Here is a 24,447-nt window from a genome sequence, read left to right on the forward strand (position 1 = left end):
GTTATAATAACACTTGTTTCGAGTAGATTAAAAAGGACTGATTATTTAATGTATTTAATGTTAAGGACTATTTGTTTAATTATCTTCGGCTATGAATAGAGTAAATATGGAATAGAAAGGATAGATTAAGTACAATGATACATATTCTATATTTCATGGTATCAAATTTATTGACTGCTATGTGGAAATATTAAGAAATGATATGGAGTATAATATACTTGAAAGTAATTAATTAGAAAATGCAAATTAATACAATTAGTTAATGTAAATGGTATAATATACATCTAATGTATAAATAAAAGTTAAATTATTATACAAAAATAATATTTAATAATTATTTAATATAGAGGTAAATATATATCTAATATAATAGATATTCTGATATTAATAAAATAGATATTATATATTTGACGTATATTTGTATATTTGTATGAAACATTAATTTTTAATCATATAATTTATTTAATATATAACTATGTATAGTTTTTCGATCGATTTTTATTATATAATATATTTCCATTTATATTATATATTTATATCCATGAATTATTAAATAAATTTAAATATATGCAATTGCAATTAAATAAATTTTAAAATATATATCATTATATCTACTTAATTATTAATTTATTTCAGTTCTACATATTGCAAGTAGAAATTTGTTAATTAACTTTCACTTGCATAATACGAAAGTTTTTTACTTGTTTTAATTGAAGAGAGACAAATTTTTTACTTATTTTTACTTTGAAATTGAAGTATAAATGAAGAAAAATATTAATTAATTAATTAATCGCTTGTAAAAATTTTCAACATTATTAAATGTTTAGTAGAAATATATATCTATATATAGATATATATTAATTTGATCTTTAAACAAAAATAATTCTTTGCTAACTTTATTAATCGTTCGTTATTCGCGCGCCATCGCGTTCGCCAGAAGTTTCTTTCTCGATTGATTCAAACGGTGGTTGGTAACGGCGAACGAAACGGAATGGAAACGGAAATCCGGGAAGAGGAGCAAAGAGAAGAAAGGTATAAGCATAGGGCGCGTGTACGTTGCCACGCTTGTGTGGGACAACGTGTCATTAAATCGAAAAAGCACCTCGCGCCGCCTGCACTTGCCGTCCAGGAAGAAGCACCTGACATCAGCCACGACACAGGGTGGATTTTCAACGGTTGGAAACATAGCGGCGCATAGTGATTTCGAGGATAGCCCCCGACTGGAGGCCTCGTTCGATAGATGATCGATAATGAGACGCAGGTGCTTCTCTCCGACTGGCACCTTCTTCCACGTGTCTTCTTCCATCCCTCTTCTATTCTTCTCCACTCTTCCGGTTTTCATCGAGATTTTCTTCCCTTTATCTTTATCTTTGAATCTTCTTTTCCTCGCCTATTATATTTTTTACTTCTTCATTGATTCTCTTTGTCTTTCTTAAAGTTTTTTTTCTTTTTTATTCGTCCAAAAAATTTCTTTTCTTCGCCCCAACACTAAATAGATCACATTTCTCATTTAATTCTTCTGGTTTTTATGGAGATTTTCTTATTCATCTAAAAGAAATTTCTTTTTTTAGAAAAATATATTTATCAATATAAATAAATAAATATATTAAGTTTGTATATTAAGTAGTTTGAGATTAAAACTATCTTACCTTCTACTTCCTTTTTGAAAAGCTGTATCAAATCTTCTTTCAGTTTTAATCACAATGAATATGCATACATATAATGTATAATATTGTGCAATATTATTAGGTTATTCCTTATGATAATTATTATTACTTTCAATAATTGATACTTTCAATTATTGTAATAATCAAAATATAATTGATTACCTCTGTTTTATCAAAACATCCATATATGATATCTTATCCACACTTATGTATAGCCAATTGGAATTAGTTATAATTTTTTTGTTATGCTTTTAAATGGATACAGATATGTGTTCACGTGGCTAATTGATGATTAGGACAACGACCTTAAGGCCTCAAGAATTCGGTTTGAAATATTGGGAAGTGGGTTCTACCGTTTCTTTCTCAACCGTATAACATTATGCTGTCGCAAGAAGGTAACAACGAGTTAGTTCGTTGGTTTCATCGTCCGTTTGTTCATTCGACAAACGTATATACATGGCGAGTGCGGGCTACGTGGGGTGGGAGTCGAGGGGTGGTGGCGCTGAAGAAAACGACGGTTGAAAGTCGGCCGGTTTCTCGTGTGGGACCTTCAGGTGGACGTGAAACTTTTTAGCTCTCCACGGCACTCTCGATGCCGCTCGGGGTGTGCACCTGCTATACACCTGTTGGCCGTTGCTGCTCCTGCTGGCTGCCGTGAAACAAATGCGACCGCGGCTCTCTCACCGCCACGACTCCTCTCTAGCTCGTCCGTTAGAGGGAAAATCGCTTTGACCTTCTTCACCACCACCTTCTCTCTCACCTCTGTCTCCAAGGAGGCGCCCGCACCTTTCTACGAATTAGTAACTGTAAGAAAAAGAAAGCAACCTGTCTTTCAGCTCTTATATTAATTTCAATTTTTTTCTTTAATTAATCTAGAGTCCCTTATTCAATTTAATTAGATAGAATAAAATTCATTAGTATATAGTAATAAAATACTTAATATAAGTGGTAAATATAATAACAGAAATGTTAAAATTCATGAATATATTCAAAGTAGAATTTAATGCATGAAATGTTACATCAAAGAAAAATCAGAAAAAAAATTCTAGAAAAATATAATATTGTGTCAGAAACTTCATAAAGGATTAAATAATTTCGAAAATATTCAGGATCAAGGATTTAAATGACTCATATAATATACTAAAAATATTCAATCCAATAATATAATGATGATGTTTTATTATGTTATACAGAAAATAGAAATAAGATACGAATTCTCACAAATAATTCTACCACAATCGTTTTCAACAAGTTTATCTTCAAAGTATCTCGTGGTGTTTATTTGTCACAGAAATGAAAAACATCAACAAATTACGTATCGAATCGACGTAAAGTTGGCGCGCGACATTGAGAAATGAAGAGAACGGATAATGCTCCCTCAATGCAGAGATTTCTTAGATAGGCACAGTTATAAAACGACGACCACCGTTGCGAAACGTAACTAAGCGTCTTCGAGAATGAAAATGGGTGAAAAGAGGAATGAGAGAACAACGAGATTGCGTCAGAAGAAACTACTTTGTACATACCTGTGATCGTGAATAGCAATCGTTCAATTATGTAATTATTATGTAATTACCCTTGACTTCGTTTTGGTCAATACATTCAATCGACAGACTTGTCCCTTTTAAATCGTCCTGGATTAATTAAAAAAATGCATGGAAAAAATCATGCCCATTCTTAGATCACATTTCCAGCAAAAACCAAAAATCGAACTGAAACAATTATTATGAGAGTAGAATTCCATATTTTGGAATGGAAAAATTATGAAATTAAAATGAAATTAAATGGATCATGATAAACGAAGAAAAAATAATAAAGAAAAATGACCTGGATAAAAAGAGGAAGAAGAATGAGAATAAGAATGAAGGAAATTGAAGGAGAGAAAAATGAGAAGAAAAAGAAATAAAGAGAGAATAAGAATAAAGGATAATGAAGAGATTAAAGGATGAAGCGAATAGAATAGAAAAAAAAGAAAGAGTAAATGTGGAAAAAGCAAAGGATATCGTAAGAGATAAGAGAAGAGAATCAAAGAATGAGAAGAAGAGAAGAGAATCGAAGAATGAGAAGAAAAAAAAGAATATGAAGAGGATCAAGGAATGAAACAGAGAAGAAAGAGATGAAGCAGAGAAGAACAAGAAGAAGAAGAGGAAGAAGAAGAAGAAGAAGGGAAAAGAGATGGAGGAGGAGGAGAAGGTCTGATACACTTTTAATACGGGACTGAAGGAGCCCCCTGCACAGCAGGTGCACCGCAGGTGATTCTGTTCGTCCTTCTCTCGCTCGTCAGGTTTACTCTCACGACTTCTCGACTGGACTGCACCCTGCGTACGCGATCTCCCACAGTGGTGGACTTGTCTTTTTTTCCGCGAGGAGCACACACAGCGATCCTTTTTCGACAGACTTCCTTCTCTCTTCTTTTCTCTCTTTCCTTATTTTCGTTTCTCGTTCACGAATCGAAAACCGGAGGGTTCGATCGTGACGGTTACGTCGGTCGCTTAGATCTCTGGGGAACGAGCCGCTGTTTTCGAGAAGAATCGATCATGATATCTGTTCGATTTGATAGATAGTTTATTGAGGTAAATTATTTTTTTTTCTATTTTCTTTTTCATGATTTTGGATGTCAGGTTATCGTGAATCATATTGTAAATATATATTTAGACAGATAATTTAAATATTAGCATATTTAACAATTGTCCTGACAAACATTTTGTATTTCATTATTTAATCTTTTAGAATTTTTATTTTTTCTTTAATCTTTAATTTCTTCCAGATTATTTCTTTCCTAGTTTCTATACATCATTTTCAAAAATATATATATAGATATTTAAATTGATTAGATAGTGAAATTCTTGACATGATTTATCAAGTAATGTATCCCACATCGAATAGATTTCTTGCTAAAATTTAAAAAAAATGTTAAATTCATTTCTTTCATCCATAATTTATATTTATATCATATTTTATTTATATTTTATATATTCATCCTAATATTTTTTTACTTAATAAATAAATCGTTTATTAATTAATTAATTAATTAATTATTGAAATTAATCTAATACCTTTAATATTATTCAAAAAATAATATTGCAAGTTTTGTTAAAATTTCACAAAAATGTAACTCAATCTCTGAAAGTTGCGTGCAAAAACTCCTGACTTATCTCTTGAACTTTCCCATGCAAATTTCGCGCGTTCACGGAAGCTAATTCTTCAGAAGAAGCTCAAGAACCGATGCACTTTTGAATCGTGAGACTGTCGCCAGAGGAGAAAGAAAGAGCGACAAAGTGTCTGGTCAGTGGATTCCTGATCGTTCGAGTGGATGAACCAGTGAAGCGGAATAGATCCAGAGGTGGCATTAGGGCCTTAATGAAATTCAAACACGGTCCTGCGAAGCGTATCAATTACATGTCCACCCCCAGCGTCTCTTGGTGCTGCTATGTATTCTCCGTTTCAAAAACGGTTGGCGCCCCTTAACTTTCCCACGAGTCGTCGACTTTCGTCGCGGCCAATTCCTTTGGGAACTCCTTACACTCGACCCCTCTGGTTTCTACGATAACAAGCCTCTTCCGTCTTTAGTACTTACTATGGTCTAGTTAAATATTTGCAATGAGTCGAAAAAGTATTAGTATATGTTTGTCATAATAATTTTATATAAATAAATAATATGTTTCAATGATAGTTTATAATGTGAAAATTAAAAGTTTTAATAATGACAAAAGAATAAATGAATCTTGGAATTTTTTTCTAAGATATTTTATCTCTTAGTTATTATAATGAAATTAAAATATAATGATATTTAAAAAATTTTTTGGTAAAAATTTGGTATTATAAATTATAATTATAAGTTTATTATAGTTTAAAAATTGAGAATTAATATTATATGTGATTTAAAAACAAAATTATAGAATTTGTAATATTCTAATGATTCAACAATAGCAATTAAGTATTAAATAATGAAGTTACAAGTTCAAATATTATCTATTTCAAAGTAATTAGAACTATTAACTATTTGCATTTATCTCGCTTCTAATTTTATATTTATAATTATATCTATATAATATTATTTCAATTAACAATGAGATTCATCATTCTAACCTATAATACAAAATGAGTCTGACTCGTCAGATATACTTACCAATAGAACATTGGTCTGTATGATTAATGAAGACATAAAGAAACATTTAAGATCGATCGATTTTCATTCTAACGACTGTCGATCTCTGTAAAGAGAACTCAGATGGAATCGCTTTTATTCCGGTTTCGCCGCCGACGCAAATGGTCATCAACCAACAAAAAGGCGACACGGTTTCGGATATAATCGGTAGCAGTCGCGTGCGCTTGCGCACGCCAAATTGCCGAAGCTTTTCTTTCGCCACGAGTCAAATACGAATTCGTCTCACCATCGAACTCGATCATGCGCACGCATGTGTGTGAATGCAGCGTACTTGTGAAAAATGTTGGTTGCACGCGAATCGAGCAACGCGGCTCATTGTCCGACACGAGTTCACCTGCTGCCTGCCGATGAAGAAATTCTGACAAAGAACCTCACAGGTGCCATTCGTTTTTTTCACAATGTTACACACTGAGGTGCCTAAAGGGTATACAACTTTATAACCCGTTGTCCGCCGTGTTGCGCAACCATCAACCGTTGAAAAAAAAGATCAAGCATACTTCCTTTACCTTTCTCGTCACTTATCGAGTGAAAATCATTCGTGAAGCCACGCACGATTCAAATTTGTAGAGGATTAGCATTGAACAATGAGAAGAACCATCCATCGATTAATCCATTGACTTGAAGATTAACACCATATTTCGAAATATATCTACAATTAATTGCGTTTAATGATGGGATCAAGTTTGATATGTAAGTAGTTATAAATATCAATCTGATGGAAAAGATTCATTTTATAGGACTAAAATATTATTAGTAAGATACAATCGAATCTTGAAATTCTCTGTAAGACTACAATTTTATTCAATCTCTTTACAATCTCTATTATAATTTTTCTAAATCGAAAAAAGTTATTTTAATTCAAATTATTTATCAAATATCAATGCATTATTTTATATCTGAAACCTAAACTTAAAATAGTCAAACTTCTACAAGTCAAAATTAACATATTCTGTAATTGAATTTTTATTGTCGCAATTTTTACAACTCGAAGTTTAAGGTTATGTATCGAAGCTATTAGAAATTAAAAATTATTTTTTTTCTTAATTTTTTATAAGAAAAAATTTTAATTTATATGAAAAGTTTGTTAAAATAAACTTTTTCATTTGAAAATTTTTACAATTCAGAATCTTTATGACTCGAAAATTTATATCTCTTTCCTTAAAGTTCGACTTATCGAGATTCGATTGTATTAGAAGAATTTAACACTCTGAAGTAAGCTATGGATGATAGCATACTTTGTTTTTTTTAAATCTTCGCTTAAAAAATTGATAAATAAATAAAAATAATATTATATCATAAGATAAATATAATATACAATGTGAAAAAATTATTTTCAAGAAAATTGATTTCTAGTAAGTACTGTATTCTTAAAATTTCGGACAATATTTGATTCTATATACTCGAAAATACTTATAGAGGGTCTTGCTCAGATTCTACTCAAAAGAATTATTTCATATTTACGAAATATTCTGGTACGTCAATATTAAATGATCGTATTGTTTACGTATACTCAATCCCATCATTAACGGCATCAATTTAATCAAGAAGCACAAACGACTGCTAGCTGCGCTTTTTGTATCGGCTAATTACAGGCAAGGTCAAGTCGAATGGCAGCAGCTTAGCTCGTGGAAAAAAAAACGAAACACGCGTGTCACAAGCGCGCAAGCTGCACGGTGTTCGCGCTCGGCGTGCGTAGCCAACGGACCCCCATAAAAGAGCAGTGCAGCTGTGTTTTTTTTCGAAAAAATCCGTGCCGTGTGTGCGGGAGCATGCGGTCGATTCGACGAGACAGTCACGGAGAAGAGGAGGAGGAGGAGGAGAAGGAAGAAGAAACAGAAGAAGAGGGCAGGTAAAGAAGAAACAGAAGCGCGGAAGGAGAATCAGAGGCAGAGAGAGGAAGGCGATCGACGTGGAGAGGCGGAGGCAATGGAAAAAGAAACGATTCGCCGCGGACAGAGGGTTGAAGAACGGGTTGAAGAAGCGGTGGAAGAAGGAGGAGAAGAAGCGGCGCAACATGCCGAGGGTACCGGTCGAGGTGAAGGAGGATAGCGAAGGGGCAAGGTGCTGCCAAGGTGGCGGTTAGGGCAGCTGATCTTCGAATAGCAGCAGGTGAATGCGAAGAAGCTCGCGCTCGTGGATGGAGCGAGACAACCGGGATGGTAGTTGCGGTAGATGCGCCGCTGGCTGTGGAGGAGGAAGAGGTGGGATCCACGCGTGCATAAAAGGTGTTTCGTTATTGTTACCAAGCGCGCGCGCGCTACCCGCCTCTTGGATTTATTAATCTTATTCGCCAACGGGTTCCTCTTGCTACCCTGATCAATCCAAGTCAACGTCGAACGTATCTAACTTGTCCTCCTCAATCTTGGGTAAACATTGTTTTTCTTAAAAAAGCATTATTTTTCTTAAAAGTTATTTCTACATTTTCTTATAGCAGAATGGAGATACATCAATTTTAAATTTAAGGATCCATTGGTTCAAATTTGTTATAAGCATGTTTAAAATTTGGTATGTATTTTTAGTATAGTATTGTACGGTTTAAGTTAGGTTAGGTCAAGTTAAATTATTGGCGATTGGATATAAGGGAATGATCGTTTTCAAGATGGTGAATTTGAAAATCGATTATGTGAATATTTATAGTGTCATAAAAAAGACATAAAACTGATAATATCATTATTGTAAGCGATCCTAATTTTTTTTTAAACTTTTACTGTATTTTATAATGGTATTCTATAAATAGAAACTAAATATATTCAATAATTTAACTAAAGTTATATAATTTTGAATCAATATACTCCTATATGAAAATTATTATAGATATTACTTTTTTTCTATTCATCTTAACAGAAAATACAAAAAAAGTTTAAAAAGAAAGCTTTAAAATAACAAAATTGAATCTCCGTATCAAAATTAATCCAACATCGTATAACGAACATGTCCAATTTATTCTCTTTAATTTTTTCCATCTGATAGAAAAATTTATCGAACAGATGATCTTTTAATTTATCTGCAATATCTAAGTAATCTCATTCATCTCAACGTAATGGGTAATTCATTATCAACAAGAAATCTATTTCGTTGAGAAATTAACAAATACGAAGTTCCCGATCGATATTTGAAAATAATCTTCCGATTCTTTCATCAAGGATACCGTTAGCACTGAGATTTGCGAAACGCACGCGTTTCAAATGAGTCTCTGATGAATTTATGACCGGTTCCACGGCGCGAAAAGGCTTTCGATGCGCGTGCACGTACTCGATCAACGACATTCTTTCCCATGCCGTGTCTTCCGTGGAGGATACGAAGGACGAAGCCACGTCGAGGGATCGTCGACGGCCGATGCTCCTCGAAGCCTTTTTCTCCTGATTGCGGTTTCCAGACCGAGGCATCGTTCCAAACTTACCCGTTGCGTAATTCCGCGCCTTGGACGATGATTTTCAAAATTATGGGATACAAGCTTCGTACTATTATTTTTCTTTTTAAAGATAAGCATATGATTTTTTTTGACTCGATAATCAAACTCGTCGAAATTATTATTGCTCGAGGCTTTTAGGTGATTTTTTTTTTAATTGTTTAGAATTATACAATTAAAGAAAAATTGATAACCAGTGATCCATGATGTATCATCCGATTTCTGATAAAAGAATTGGAATAAAATTGGAATCTTGTTTGACGCAATTCATACCCGGAAGCAATAGCAATTGTATAAACAATTCTAAGATTTTCCTTGATTCCAATTTTTGACCGATAATTTTGTTGTTATTTACGTAATACAAAAGAGTTATGATTTAATAATTTCAGATAAATATATAAAATAGTTACATAAAAATTTGTATTCATAATCTCGTTTCTGAGTTATCATATTCTAAAGTTAAAGTATTACTTCTGACCCCGGTTTATCCTACCTCCTCCCCGAAGCCTACTTTTTAGGTCATCAAAACGAGGTTATAGAAATCAATATTATTAATTCTCGAATAATAAAGAGATTTTTTTTTTATTTTAAGATTAATCAAAAAAATAAATAAAATAGAATTCTATTTATAAATCTGAATATATTCATAAGAAAGAGACGATAAATTTCTTTTTTTACATTAAATCTAATAGAATCTTCTATTTAATAAATCTTCGATTAAAAACTGATATGATATAATGAAAATGACACTAATTCAGATAATAATTATACAAAAATGTAGTTAAGCGCAAATGAAATATATCTAAATTAGACTTCTATCGTAATCCAATAAGAATAATTCACAAAAATTCAAATTTTCTTTAAAAATATAGTCGAAGAAAGCACTCGTCAGTTGCCAAGGAGGTGCGCAAGGTGGCCGAGGAATCTGTGAGACTTAACGGTTGGACACGCCACGGAAGAACAAGTGCAGGGTGCACTTGTGGGAAGAAGGTCAGGGGTGTTCCCAAGTTACGTTGGAGGGTGCCTTGGCCACGAAGGTGGCGGGTCCTTCTTCGTGGTCGTCGAATTAATAGGCCATCTGCTTCTGCCTCCTTCGAGGAAGTCAATGTTTAGGAAGTCCATGGGAAGCGGCGACAACGGAAAGCCCCATAAACGATCGGAGACATGGGAACGAACGTTTGCAAGGAAGTCGCATGCGGCCCTGTTACGCACGATATATTCCTTCGCCTTCTGCTAATCAGGGGCAAGACAGCGTAGGTGTGAGCGGCTAGCTATAAGGAAACGATGAGTTTGGATCAAGGATACTCCCAAGTGGTTACTTTTCCGGTCTTTCTACTCTTACTGTGAGACGTCCAACGTTTCTCTAACGGATCTCTGATTAGCCGTATCGAATAGCTATGAGAATTCCTTGGGTATGGATAGCAAAATGTATTAGATAGATTGAATCTTATTCATATATTTATACGTATCTTTGTAATTCTATTTCGAATTGTTTTTTAACTATCTATGTAATTGAGATTATTAATATTTAAAATTCTCGTTTTAAAGCATTAGGTGTGTGTATGAGTATTATATCTCACATATTTTGGTAATATTTACAGGTAAAAATGGAACAAAAAACGAGCAAGTCTTCAAAGTTTTACGTCATAGAAGGTTTTGAAATAAGTAAAAGACTTAAGAGATATTTCCAAAGATTAAAATAAATACAAAGGTTGGTATAATATATAAGATGTTGAAATTTATTGAATAAACAATTTAATAGATGAAGTATGGAAGTGAGTAAGATGGAAATGAGATAAAGTATGAGAAAGATAATATGTATTTTCAGTTTGAAAAATTTTCCAAACGAAAAATTGTAAAAAATTTAACTTCAATAAAAAAGTTAAATCATCATGAATTTGAAGAGTGAAGTACTTTTTGATGTATTAATATTTACAAGTAATTATACGAAGAGTCTTAACTTATATTTTTCTATTCTCTTTGCAGATTCTTCTATTTCTACACTTTCTGTATCCATCAAACAATTACTTATGTCATGTTAATCTAATCATTTAGATTAACTATCGAATGATCGATCTAGCCAGTAAAGATTGGAATTCCACGAATTGCATTGAAGAATTGCGTTTCTTTGCACTTTCTCAAGACACCGTAGGCGAAGAAAAATTGCGGGTGAGGACTATCAATAACTTCTGCGGAATTCGCGCTAAAGGTTAACCGAAAGAGCGACCCGTCGCGTGTGTTCACGGATCGATCGGAGAAATCGTCGATCGTAGCTGGTTTGTGCAATCGAATCTACTAATATGCAATTAATTTTCACATCTATTTCGTCTATTATCTCTCTTTCTTCGTGATTTCTGAAAAATCAATCGTTATCTTAATTTGTTACTATTAATTAATTAATTAATTTGTTATCTATCTTTAACAAGATTTCTCATCGTAGATCTCTTTCATTTTTTTTCGTAACATGTTAGAGAATATAATTAGTAGCTTATTTTTAGAAATGATACGTGCACATTGATAGTGGCATAATTCAAAATTTTAGAGAAGAGATTTTTTTTAAAATCTTTGATAATATTAAATAAGACCTTATTAATTATCGTATATATAATTATTGTGAAATTTTGATAAATTTACATAAAAATATAACGTAGATTTTGTATTCAATAAAAACAAATTTGAAGTTTTTTGAGTTGTGCCATTATCAATTTCAGTGATATATTTTAATGCTAATTACGATTATCCTTTTTTATATATCTCTCTAAATTATTTTTTAATTACTTAAATTCGAAACGTTGATTGATTTATGTCATAATCATCTGAACTGCATCATTTATCATTTTGCTCGATTCATTACGACTTGCAAAATGATGAACATCCGACAGTTCCATTTCAAATCGACTTAATATAAGTTCTAAAATCTAAAAATCTTTTGAAATTTTTAGCAAGATCATTTTTTACAAAACGATCTTTCTATCAACACAAGATCGAAGATTCTTAATTATCTAACATATTATGTAACCCTTAAACAAAGAATCTTAAGATGGTCATAGTTGATGTTATGCATGGTGATTTTACGGTTGATGGAAGATCTTGAATTGGTGGAACGAAGTAAGATGATCGGAGAGATTGAAAGCTGGAGGATGGAAAAAGATCAGAAAATGAGCATGAAAAAGGAGAAAAGATCGAAAGAAGATTAGTGAAAGAAGAAGAAAGAGAAAGAAAACTAAAGTTAGAAGGATATACGATAGGATCTACGAGGGCTTCTGTCTTCAGCGTGACTGGTAAAGGATTTTTGAGATAGTCTTTGATAATCTCTGATTGGCTATTTACAAGTGTACACAGATGTTTTTCAAGCATTGCATTATATGTGTTTGAGTGCACGATTATTTTCTTCTATTTTGTTGCCAGAAAATACTGTAGAAAGCAAAATTTTTATCTTCTCATAAAAAAATTTATTAATTTTAAAAATATCATTGAAAATCGAATATCTATCTTTATACACATATTTACAATCCAAAATTAATAATAAATCATTTACTTTTAATATTCACTTACCTGAAATAACACGATATAAATTCTTTATAAGTAAACATATTACATAACACAATAACTTAAAAGCTGTCAGAAGCTTATCTGCCTTCTTGTTACGAGATCCTTAATTATTATCACATAATTCATTCGATTCTCTATATTTTTACACATATTATTTCTTGGCTGTTAAACAGACATGTCCAAAAAAAGTCATAGCTGGAGGCAATCGGAAAATTTGAGTAGATGAAAGTCGAATGCGAGAGGACAGGTCAGGTGGACACGTTATCTGGTCAATCGTCCGTGGCAGGTGGTAACAAGAAATTCAGGGATACGTTTGCCGCGTAATTATTCTCCGCGGTAGATGTCAGATAAGCTTCGCAAGCGAATTATTAATGAAACGGCCGAATCAAGAGAAATCGGTCGGAAAAGGGAAAAAAGAGAGAAGTTGGAACTTGTTATATCATCGCGCTTCCTTGACCCTGGATCCGAAACTCGTCTCGATATGTACTCGCATACATTGTATCACTCTTGAACTGGTTTGCGTGTCCAGTTTACGAATCGATGTTGAATCTATGAAAATTTCTGCAATTCGAGTAAATAGTTCCTTTCAGTAACTAATTAAACGTGTAATATTTCTCAATCCAAATATCTATCAAATTATATTCTAATATTTTGTGAAAAATTATTAAAATTATTATGAGCTTGGAATGATTTTATATACTGCAACAAAGAGTTTGAGAAAATATGTTTCAATAGTGTAATAATGAAAAAATGAATATGGCAACTAAGTATACATCTATACTTGATACGAAATGATAATTATTTGAATATTCGAATCAGTCGAATATTCTAACAATTTCATTTTAACTGTATATTATATAATTGTGTCTATCAAATTTCCAAATATTTTAAACATTTAGATCACAATTATAATATAATTAAATAATATTAGACCTTGTGAAATGTTTGGTACAGAGAACCACAAATATGAACGTATATTTGCTACGACTCGGTGGAAAGAGCGTGAAAAGAAGCCTTGGCATGGAAACTGGTTGACGTGTCCACAATGGCGGGCAGGGTTACGTAGGCGCCCTTGGATCCCTATTCAGGATCAGCCTCCTCGAATAGGAGCTCGAAAAGGATACGGTGCTCTCGGCATCGCGAGCACCCACGCGAGAAACAGGGAAGCTTTGTGGAAAAAAAAGGGGAGAGAGTAACGGTAAAGAAAAGGTGACGTGTAACAGCACACCTTCGTTCTGTCTCTTCATCTATTAGACTGTCCAATAACAAGAATATTTATTTTTTGAAAAAAATAAATAGAAATTCTTCCTTCTGTAGATAATATCAAGTAAAATTATTCCTATTTGAAGTAAAAGTAGCAAATTTATTTTAAATGAGATATAAAATAAATTGTACATAAATATTCATTTAATAAATAAATTATTTTCATATAATATGAAATGATTAATTGCTTTTGACATTAATTGCTTGAGACAGAAATATGCATGAATTTATCGAATAACTTAACATTTTCGTTTTCAGAATATTTATATTTCAAAGATGAAACTTTTGTCGAGTGTAAATTGTCGCAAATCGAATTCATCAATTATAATTGTGAAAAGGTGACACAATTTAAGACACTTGCACTCGAGTAATTAAATTGGACATAACAGAAAGCGATACAGTGAAAATGCATCGATAATATTTCTTTGAAATAAAAAAAGAAATGGAAAAAGGAAACATCTGGCTGTGCGTAACTAAAATTCTTCTTTATATTATCGTAATTTATTTAATTGATAATATAAATAATATAATTATGTTAATTACTAATTAAACGAGCGATTGATCGCAGTTGTTGGAGCAATAATTGAGATAAAACGACTATTCTTTGTGATCATAATATAAGATGATCACCGCAGATGCAATGGATCGATTTTATCGTAATTTTTTTTATTCTAGAATTGAATATTGGTCATAGCAGAAAAATTTATTTCTTATAGGAGTTATTGAAACCACAAATTCTTTCAAAAAAGCAAAATCAAGTATTCAATATATTTTTTGCACTCTTCTTATACTTCCATTCTAGAAATATTGTTATTTCTTTCTGTTTCTGCAAAAACAATGTGTTAAAGAATCCAAGGTTGTTATGTTATTACTAATCCACGATGGAACAATGTTTCACTTTCGATCTTTCTTGGGAGACGATATATTTTTATAATTATAAAAGGATATATTTTTAATAAGGTAAAATAAATATAATATAATTTATTTTTGATAGTATATGAATTGTGATTCGATATTTAAATTAAAAAAGATTATTACAGAATTTCCTAAATTATGAATAATTATGAATAAAAATAATAATGATTCAAGTACATAAATATGATTCAAATTGAAGACTCAAGCTGAAAATTTATGCTGTAGAAAATATGGATTTAACATGTAATTCTTACATCACAACGTGAATAGAGTCGTAATCGTCTCGAATAATACAATAATACAAAATAATACAATAATTATCTTAATTTGGTCTTTAGAATTTAAATATTTTTAAATATAATAAGATAAGAATTTGATATTTATAGAAAGATAGTATATATTAATTAAAACTAATAAGGATTAAACTTCTTATTATGTTTACAGGTAATGAATTATAACTAGAAGAGGAATTAATGTATAATGTTATGTATACAAAATGTTTCAGAAGGGATAGTTGATAAGTTGACAGAAGATATTGATAAGAAAGATATAAATTGGTCTTCAATGTATCCCTATTATTCAGTTTGTAAACGTATTCGTCCACCTGTTGCTCCCTTCTTTTAGTCACGCTCATACACCGGTGTTTTATATATGTAGTAGAATTGATGAAATATCACTTTTGATATCGAAAATAATGCTTGTTTTTTGAACACTTATTTTTTTTTTTAAAGAACATAGAAATATTTAAAAATTTTCAATTTTGTTTAAGAAATTCAAATTTTCTTTAAAAAAATATCTATTGAATATTATTATAAATAAATCTTTTAAATATTTGTATTATATTAAAAAGATTAGAATTATATCTAAAAAATATCTAAAACTGAAATTGAGACTCTGTTTTCAAGATATTTATTTATCATCTATTAAAAAATTGTAATTATATATTAATTTATTAACATTTCAATCTTCTAATATTTTATTCTTGATCTTTGTTACTTTCGATTCTTTTTCTTTTATATCATATCATATAAAGATCTTTGAATTTATTACTAACAAAATACACTTTTCCAAATGTATCACTAATAAATATACAATCAGCACTGGCAGATATAATATCTATTTCCTAGAAACAGCACTAGTCTTAGATCCAAGGAGTAAATGTGAACCACAAGAAAACAACTCTCGAGATCTTGTCGATGAATCGCCTAGCCTGGAGGAACAAAGAGAGAAGAGAGTAGGAGTAAAACAGGCAATGGCAGAGAAAGGATCTCGAGAAGAGGAAAGAGAAGAGTGAGCCGCCCCCAGCAGAGCACGCAGCCTCCGTGGATCGCTCTGTCCCACATCCGACTATAGTTTACTCCATATAAGTTCCTTTCTCTAATTTCTAATCATCTATAACATCATATACTCTTGATTTTAATTTAATTTTCAATTTAATTCAAGACAAGAAAGAAATGGTGAATTCCTAGAACAGATAAATTATATTTTAATCTTTCTTCGATAAGAATGTTTAAATCAAAACTGATGATTGATAGAAGAATAAATCATATATATCAAATCGAGCAGCTGTGTGGAAAAAATAAGAGTGGACTCAAAACAAGCGATAACACAGGAGAAGGTGCTGTGTAAAGGTGCTCGGCCCAGAAGACAGACAAACGCATACCCCAACTCCTTAAGTCAATCATTTTATGGGCGTTTCAAGAGACTCGGCATGTTTTCGTTATTTTTTCGAAGCAAAGTGGTCTGACGAGAGAGAGAATCATAAGAAGGAGGAAGAGGAAGAGGAAAAAAGAGGAATAAGAAAGAAATAAAAAGAGAACGGAAAGGGAAAAAAGCGAAGAAGCAAGAAGCCGCCCCCAGCAGAGCACGCAGCCTCCGTTCTAGCTGGTTCTGTCCCACGCACTATTATGGTTTGCTCTGCCCAAGTTCCATTATATTCTTCTTTCAAATGTATCCAACAGATATAATTAATTTAATAATCTCCATTGTCTTATTTTTCTTGCAGTTTTATCAAATACAATGAAACTATTTTTGTTAACAATGCATATTTTTGGTATTTTGATTTCCAACTTGGGTCATTTATATTTATAATTATTTTACTTATTGTTCTGGAATCACAAAATTTAAGAAGAATTCTATTTTATTATATACATAAATATATAATTACATTATAATTATTATATATATATTTATTTATATTGTATATTTATAATATTTTATTTATTACATTAAGATTACACGTTAGTTTTATTACAATTAATGTCAAATTCACAATATTTTACCAATATATTACAGATGGATAGATAAAATTGTGTATATTTTTATATAGATATGCAGAAAAAGATTTATTCTCAAAAATAATAATCTCTTCGAAGAATTTTAATTTGGATATGAACGAACGAGAAGTTAAGTTTTAAACGAGAAATAGTTTGAAATCTCTAAAACTTTTCCACTCAACGATGAAATCTTCAAACCCGGGAAAATCTGATGAACTGGCGATGACCATCGATTGGTTTGGTCATAGTCCCAAAGGACGGTAACGCGAGTCCTTTTTTGGCGTCCCGACTGACCTAATTGGGACCACCATGCTCGTGTCCGCTCATTCATCGATCGCGGCATGCTACCGCTCGTGTAATTAACCCGATTTACTGCGGTAGGTCTTTCGAAATTTTAGTAACGCCGATCAACGGTATCATCGAAATCGGCAAAGAGCTAATTCCTCGATATAGATAACGAAAATATAATAGAAAGTCTTTATGTATGAGTGAATGAATGATTTATTAGCCTAAATTTGAGCATCTGTAGGTTGTAATGATCATACTATAATTTTAACCTTCGTTATTTAAAAAAAAGTTATTCTACATTCGTTTGTTTTTCAGAAATGGATTACGAATATAGAAGTTCTATTATATTTTATCATTGAATTTGTAGTTGTTTTCAATATATTCCTTTTGATAAATTAGTCATCATGTTTTATCTAAATAATTTTGAGAATAATTTTATGGAATCGCTTTTATATTATTCTTACCATTTTTAGAAATAGAAGAAGTCAGAGAAATAGATCCCAATAAAATTATTATTTATTAGATAAAAATTCTCTTGTAAAAAAAAAGCGCTTTAAATGGTGAACAAGATACTGGTTTGACTGTTACTTCGAAGGTGACCACAGTAACATTCAGCAATGAAATACGTAATAATTTCACCATGAATTTCCGAACTTTATTGCCTCGTATGAGCAATGAACAACTTCACGAGTACCCGCATACATTAACACCACTACGAACAAATGTAAGTTTTTTTTTCAAATAAAACCAAGGTGTGCGCAGAAGGCACGCCATCGTTCGATTCTTGACGCGATGCACAGTTTCGATGAGATCAAATAAAAAGTATCGTCGTAGACGTGATTCGAAGGTACTGGACAGTTGGTGGGTAATTTACAGGACATTTGGACGGACGTTGGGAAATAAATTTCGGTTTTGTCAGCGAGGATGCGGCGCGCCGTGAAACCAGCCCCGAGCTGGAATAAATCTCCGAGCCGCGATCGTCATTCCTTCGCGAATGACAAATGCGTGCCCGTATAAAAAGGGAGACGAAGCTCCACGGAGACGAGGAGGTGAATCAGAATGGCTGGATCGATCTGAACATCGTCCGATCGGGTTAAAATATACAAATAAACTCGATAACGGTACGGTGGTCGATCGACGTCGAAATCTCGCATGGGGTCGATCAAATGGAAATCGATTGGTGTTTCTTCGAAAATAAAACAACAAAAATGGAATATTAATATTATGAAGATATATTAATTAGTTTTAAACTCAAATTTTTATGAGATTGGAATTAATAAAATTTATTTTTTTATGTTTATAGGAAAATACAATAATTCAAATATTTAAAAACTGTTTCTAACATCAATTTATTAAGGAAACACTAATAAATCCAACATTGTATTGAGAAATCTAATATATTTTATTTAATTTAGTCTGGTTTTTGTTTTTTATTGAAATATATGTAATAACCAGGTAAGATATTATAATACTCGTATAATAAATATTTCACTAACTTGCTAATAGTTTCAATTATTGACGAAAAGGTTAATAAATGAATGAAAAAAGAAAATAAAAATAATAAATTAAAAATATAAATAAATATAAGTACCTATAAGTATATGAATTACAATACTATTATATAATATCATATGATCGATGCGTTTTATTATTTTTTTTTTAAGTTTTATCATCCCAGAAAAGAGTGGCAACTAAGTTTATGTGGATAAGAACGGCGTACAAGCACGATTTTCTGCGCAGCAAATTAAAGTCGATTTAAATTTAAACTCGGCCAGCAAATCTTTCAAGCTACCTTAAATCTCGCGCGGCGAATGCAATGCGAATGAAAGCACACACGAGTGCGTGTACAGGACCGAGCTGGATGTATATACATGCAACAGTGTGCGTGCACAGTAGCGCTTACGCACACTTAGTCGAGCATACGCGTTACACGCATTACGAATAGTGAAACGCGTTCGAAGCAGGGGGCAGGTCTGCCTACGTCTTCCCAGGGTATATTAGGATGATTTTCCATCTACGATGCAACTCTCTACATTACGTGGCGCACGACTTGTCTATTCAAACCTGAATAAAGAACATAGAACCTCGATACAATGGTGCGTGTCTAGGAAATTGTAATGGTTTAATGCTTTTCAGCTTTTATCGATACGATGAAAAGATCTAGATGTTTTATGTTCGAATTTTTCTTGATTCTTCTGATGTAAAAATATCTATATGCTCGCAAATCATCTTCATTATTGAAAGAAAACTCCCTTTGGATCTATTGAAAAGAGTTATGTCACATTGAAATAATGCATAAATTTCTTTGAATACTCGAGTTTCTAATTCCTTTTCGTTTTTCGCCAACTATTATAGCTATTCATATTCATCATTCTCAGCAAAAATAAAATACATTAGATTAAAATTTCATATGCCTAGCAGCTATAACGTTCGATCCTGAACTTATTACGAATACAAAATATCACAGATTACCTTTTAATCTCTTCATATAATTTCTCGATATTGAAAATAGTTCATTTCCATCACTAAAATTTGTTCCATCAAATCCTACAATCTCTTCGTCTATTTTCTCGACAATCTTTTTCCTACTCTTTCAGCAGTTATTTATTATTCGTTATTCATTAAAATTCTCAATTTCATCGAATCAGCGACAAGTCAATCGAGGGAGAAGATCTTTCAAACAAAATTCTTTCTCGCTTATACAAAATTCGGTAAAGCGATCTGTCGTTCAATGACGAAATAAAATTCTCACCGATTCCGTTACGCATCGCGTGCGCGATCCACGCAGCGTGTCGTATTCGAAGGAACAAATGCATACGCGGATGCGTTCGAACGCGAGAACTCAATGTGTCCCTTCCTTTCGATCGTGTGGGTTGCCCTGTGGGAGTCTCCTCGGAGCTTTCTTGTTCCTCCTTCCTCTCTTTCTCTCTCTTTTTCCCATCCACCGCCTCTTCTCGACAAACAGACAGCCAGAGTGGGCATCTTCGTGTGCGTGAGCAACACCGAAGCTCCCGTACGAATATATTACTATCGTGATCGAAAAAGAACGTAACCGCAATAACTCTTTCACCGCGAGTCCGCAACCGACTCCTCTCTCTCTTTTCTCCTCCCTCCTTCATTTCGTTTCCCGACAATGCTCACTTGTTTTTTCGTCCAATCGATTGGTCCGAATTAAAGGCGACGCGAGCGCCAACTGCCCCCTCGAGGACAACAAGCGAACGTTTCGATGTTTAGAGAGAGTGGATCGACAGCGATCGATTCGTGATCACGCCGCGGTAGGTCCGCGACAGCGAATCTGGTATTCATGTAAATAGATTCGGCGAACTTGATCGATCCCTTCCAATGTTCCCCCGTCTACATCGTTGTCGGCGACTTCGTCGTATCGCGGTAGACGTGCCCGTTGATCGAGTGAATCAATGTCTCGTTTCCGCAATCGCTGCATTTTAATCACGCGTTTCTATTAATTGCACGTAATTACCACGTTCTTGCAACGACGCAACCAGGTCACGAAAAATGGCTTGCCTGATAAATGATTCATTCGGGAGGTGAAGAGGGAAAGAGATAAAGAGGAAGAAGAACGAAGAAAAAGGGACGATCGAGGTATTCCTGTCGCAGCTGCATCGCGCATCGACAAACCGAGACACGATCGCGATCGGTACACGCGACACACGTAGAAACGCCTCGGTTCCTTCGTTGGGATCTAAAGCGGTCGAAAGAGGGAAAGAGAGCCGGCGAGAAACATAAGCGGAGGCAAGAATACGAGGGAGAAGAAGGAGAGGACGAAGACGAGAAAGAGAGGGATCGAGGTAGAAGAGACACGTATTGGCTAGGTAGAGGGGATAAGGGTTGAGGGTGTGAGGTAGTGGGGGCTGTTTGGTCCGGGTTAAGTTAGGTTAGGGGTCTCCCCACTCTAGATACCACGGCGACCGCCTCCCAGGGGCCCTGGGGGCCCACAAACGCCGCACCATCGTCGGCCCTGACGAGAGAGACAAGGATGAAACTGGCAGGAAAAAGTGAGATCGAGATCGGGAGAGAGAGAGAAAGAGAGAGGGCTACGAGCCACAAGAACCCACGTAGAGAGAGAGATCGACATTGGAGGAAGACAGAGACGGAGGGAAAAAACGGGAAAAACGAACCGAAAACCCACACCCGAGGCAGGGACTCGTGAGGAACCTCTTGGTGCTCTCAGTTCGAACCGAGCATCCTTGGAAACTGGCGGTTCGATTCAGACTTGGACTTTTCGTGACTCACTCGTTGCGTTTCTCTTCTTCTTCTCCTTTCCTCTTCTTTTTCTCCTTTTCTTCCTTTTTTTTTCCTCCTCCATCTCTTCTTTCACATTCTTCCTTCCTCTTTCCGCCAGTTGTCATTATCGTTGTCCTTTTTATCCCACCGATCGTCGCTGCGTATTTCATCGCCGCCTCGGTCGCTTCGTACGCGCACGTGTCTTCGACGAGAGCGTGAAATTGCCGTTACCAGAGAATCGTGAAAAAGTTGACGAGCACGCGAAGCAGCATAACCTCGTCTGGACATCGTCGATTAGAACTTTAGAACGTGTATCCGAACGAGCACGTGGTGCCTCGAACGTCTACCTTGGTGTTTGCTGTCTGCTATCTGGCCGGATATACCAACGTGCCATATAGTCGATTGTTTATTACACAAAGATTCTATCTAAGGATTTTTCTCGCCATTTTGGTCATTCAGAGATTTCTATGTGTCAAGGGAATACCATCGGACCGGTACAAGTTATTATTGGTGAGTTTTTAGATTATCTTACTATTCTCAGTGATCTCTCGAGCTGATGAAACTTTGTCCATTACTTCGATTCATATATATGTATTATATTTATATAAATATCGTATTTTTATGATTATTTGATACAAAGAAATTTCAGGAATCAGTGTATTATATTTGACAATTAAATTAGCAATTTACATTTATTGATAGGTTATTCAGTCATTTCGCAAAAAGTATATATTTTCATCTGTGGAAATTTTTGCGGAATAATTTATCGATTAATAGTATAAGTAAATTCACGAGTTACCAATTTAGGTTATATACTAACAACAAATAAAACAATCAGATCTTTTGTAAAATTGTCAAATCATCTATAAAATTTTAATGACAATAGTATTTTCATTGTGTAAATAAATCTTGATATCAGATTTAGTCAAGTTCATTACAATTGTCATATTGTTTAATTGTCATATGATTATTATCTGCTTTAAACAATAATAATTGTTATAATCTGCTTAAAGAAAATTTTTAATAAATTATCTTTAATAAATTAAGAGATATTTAGATACACGTGAAAAAATATATTTCAACTTTGTTGATCAATCATTGTAACATATCGATTTTATTATCTGACGATAAAGAAATATATTATAACAAGGATAAAATATACGAAACAATTACCAAGTTTCTCAGCTCGAGATTGATAAAAAATTTTCGTGGCTGTCGTTTCTGATCCTCTTTTTTTTTTCGTCGTCCGACATTCTGAAAATGATTCACAGATTTATCACGATCGAATTTTCGGGATAAGCTATCGATCTCCCAAAGGTAGGACGAAATGACAGCTTCGAAGGATCTTTGAAACCAGTTTCCTAAACTCTTAAGGACCCGAAAGGGGATTCCACTTTTAAATGTTTACGGAACTCGCAAAAATCGACCGGAGACGTGCAAATTATAATACCTGCTCGCCTTCCACCGCGGAAAGACGAGCAAATTCTTGGAACTTGATTTACTGCCGACAAATAAAAACTTTGGCGAAGGTGTCGCTCTGTTGAACAACCTCTAAATTTTTCGTGGCGATTCTTGGAATTTCGTTTTGTCGGTGCAGTCCCTTCTATCTTAACGACGAGTATAGATGTTTTAGTGATCGTCGTTATCATGTTTAGCTGTATATATAGACACAGATACAATTGATAGAATCGGTATATCCCGATAGGCGATCGAGTTTTATTTCAGCAACTCGATAAAATGATAATAAATATTAATATTTATTCGTGTATATTATATTAATATCCAAATTTATCGATATTTTTTAATTTTTATAATAAAATTTTAATTAAAATATAAATCGATAAATATATCAAATATATCGATGAAATAATAAATTTAATAAATTTAATAAAAATTTTTTAAAAAGAAGATACAAAATTTTTCATTAAATGAAAAAATACTTGAATATCTGCTTATAATTATGGTCTGTCAATTCAAATCGTTTTATTTTCAAAGTTGAACTCTACAATCATTCGATGTGATCAATGATTTTATAATTTTTTGGTGCGAACTTGTTTCACGTTATTATTATTAATAGATATATTAATAATTAAATTATTTTTATTAGACAATTTTTATTTTGTACAGATCGTTACATTTACACTGTTTTAGATTTTCATTAATTTATAATTACCAATAAATTTTTATTCACTCTGTATACGTACATACATTGTACGATTGTTCCATATTATTTTACATTTATGGACATTATGGGAAGAAAAAAAGAACGAAAACGAGGGAAAAATCACTGATCGTGACAGAGAACATCGGTTGGTCCGATCTGAGATTAGATTTTAAAGTCCACTTCCAAAAGTGAATTTTTGGAAGTCAGACTTGTCCTTGCTTTAATTAATGAAGATTGACAAGGAGCAAGCCTCTATCCTTCACCTCGCTCGTTTCTCGAGATAACGACCGAGACCAAAGATGGAAAGACCCACGCGGACCAAGATCTCTCTACAGCCTGTTGCGCCTACGCTTTTGATCGCAATTCAAAATCTTATCCGCGTATTAATCATCTTAGAAAGCGTGGACCGTTTTTAGTTACGAGTTTTTCCAGTTGTTTGAAAAAAAGTAAAAGTAAAAGTAAAAGAATTTGGTTTCAAAGGAACATAAAATTTTTAATTTATT

At 33.2% G+C, this 24,447-nt stretch overlaps 2 long non-coding RNA genes across 5 annotated transcripts; one reads left to right on the plus strand and one right to left on the minus strand.

Annotated features, from left to right (window-relative positions):
* Nucleotides 1–151: 151 nt before the first annotated feature.
* LOC107997031 (uncharacterized) lies at nucleotides 152–6,028 on the minus strand. 3 transcript variants are annotated; one of them, XR_009829011.1, is made up of 4 exons: nucleotides 5,797–6,028; nucleotides 4,724–5,208; nucleotides 1,650–4,561; nucleotides 152–1,548 (listed from the first exon to the last, which is right to left on the minus strand). It is a non-coding gene; the product is annotated as an uncharacterized LOC107997031 (long non-coding RNA). The 3 variants fall into 3 exon arrangements; XR_009829012.1 differs by having other exon boundaries at nucleotides 1,830–4,561; nucleotides 4,724–5,250; XR_009829010.1 differs by having other exon boundaries at nucleotides 4,724–5,250.
* A 47-nt stretch (nucleotides 6,029–6,075) lies between these two features.
* LOC107997142 (uncharacterized) lies at nucleotides 6,076–18,840 on the plus strand. 2 transcript variants are annotated; one of them, XR_009829008.1, is made up of 14 exons: nucleotides 6,080–6,525; nucleotides 7,428–8,201; nucleotides 10,117–10,656; nucleotides 10,846–10,955; nucleotides 11,073–11,149; nucleotides 11,231–11,520; nucleotides 12,187–12,525; nucleotides 12,970–13,368; nucleotides 13,751–14,005; nucleotides 14,318–15,019; nucleotides 15,100–17,214; nucleotides 17,304–17,627; nucleotides 18,012–18,262; nucleotides 18,415–18,840. It is a non-coding gene; the product is annotated as an uncharacterized LOC107997142 (long non-coding RNA). The 2 variants fall into 2 exon arrangements; XR_009829009.1 differs by lacking the exon at nucleotides 12,970–13,368 and having other exon boundaries at nucleotides 6,076–8,201; nucleotides 10,846–11,149.
* Nucleotides 18,841–24,447: the final 5,607 nt, after the last annotated feature.

Source organism: Apis cerana, linkage group LG3 (genome assembly GCF_029169275.1).
Source record: "Apis cerana isolate GH-2021 linkage group LG3, AcerK_1.0, whole genome shotgun sequence".
Classification (NCBI taxonomy): domain Eukaryota; kingdom Metazoa; phylum Arthropoda; class Insecta; order Hymenoptera; family Apidae; genus Apis; species Apis cerana.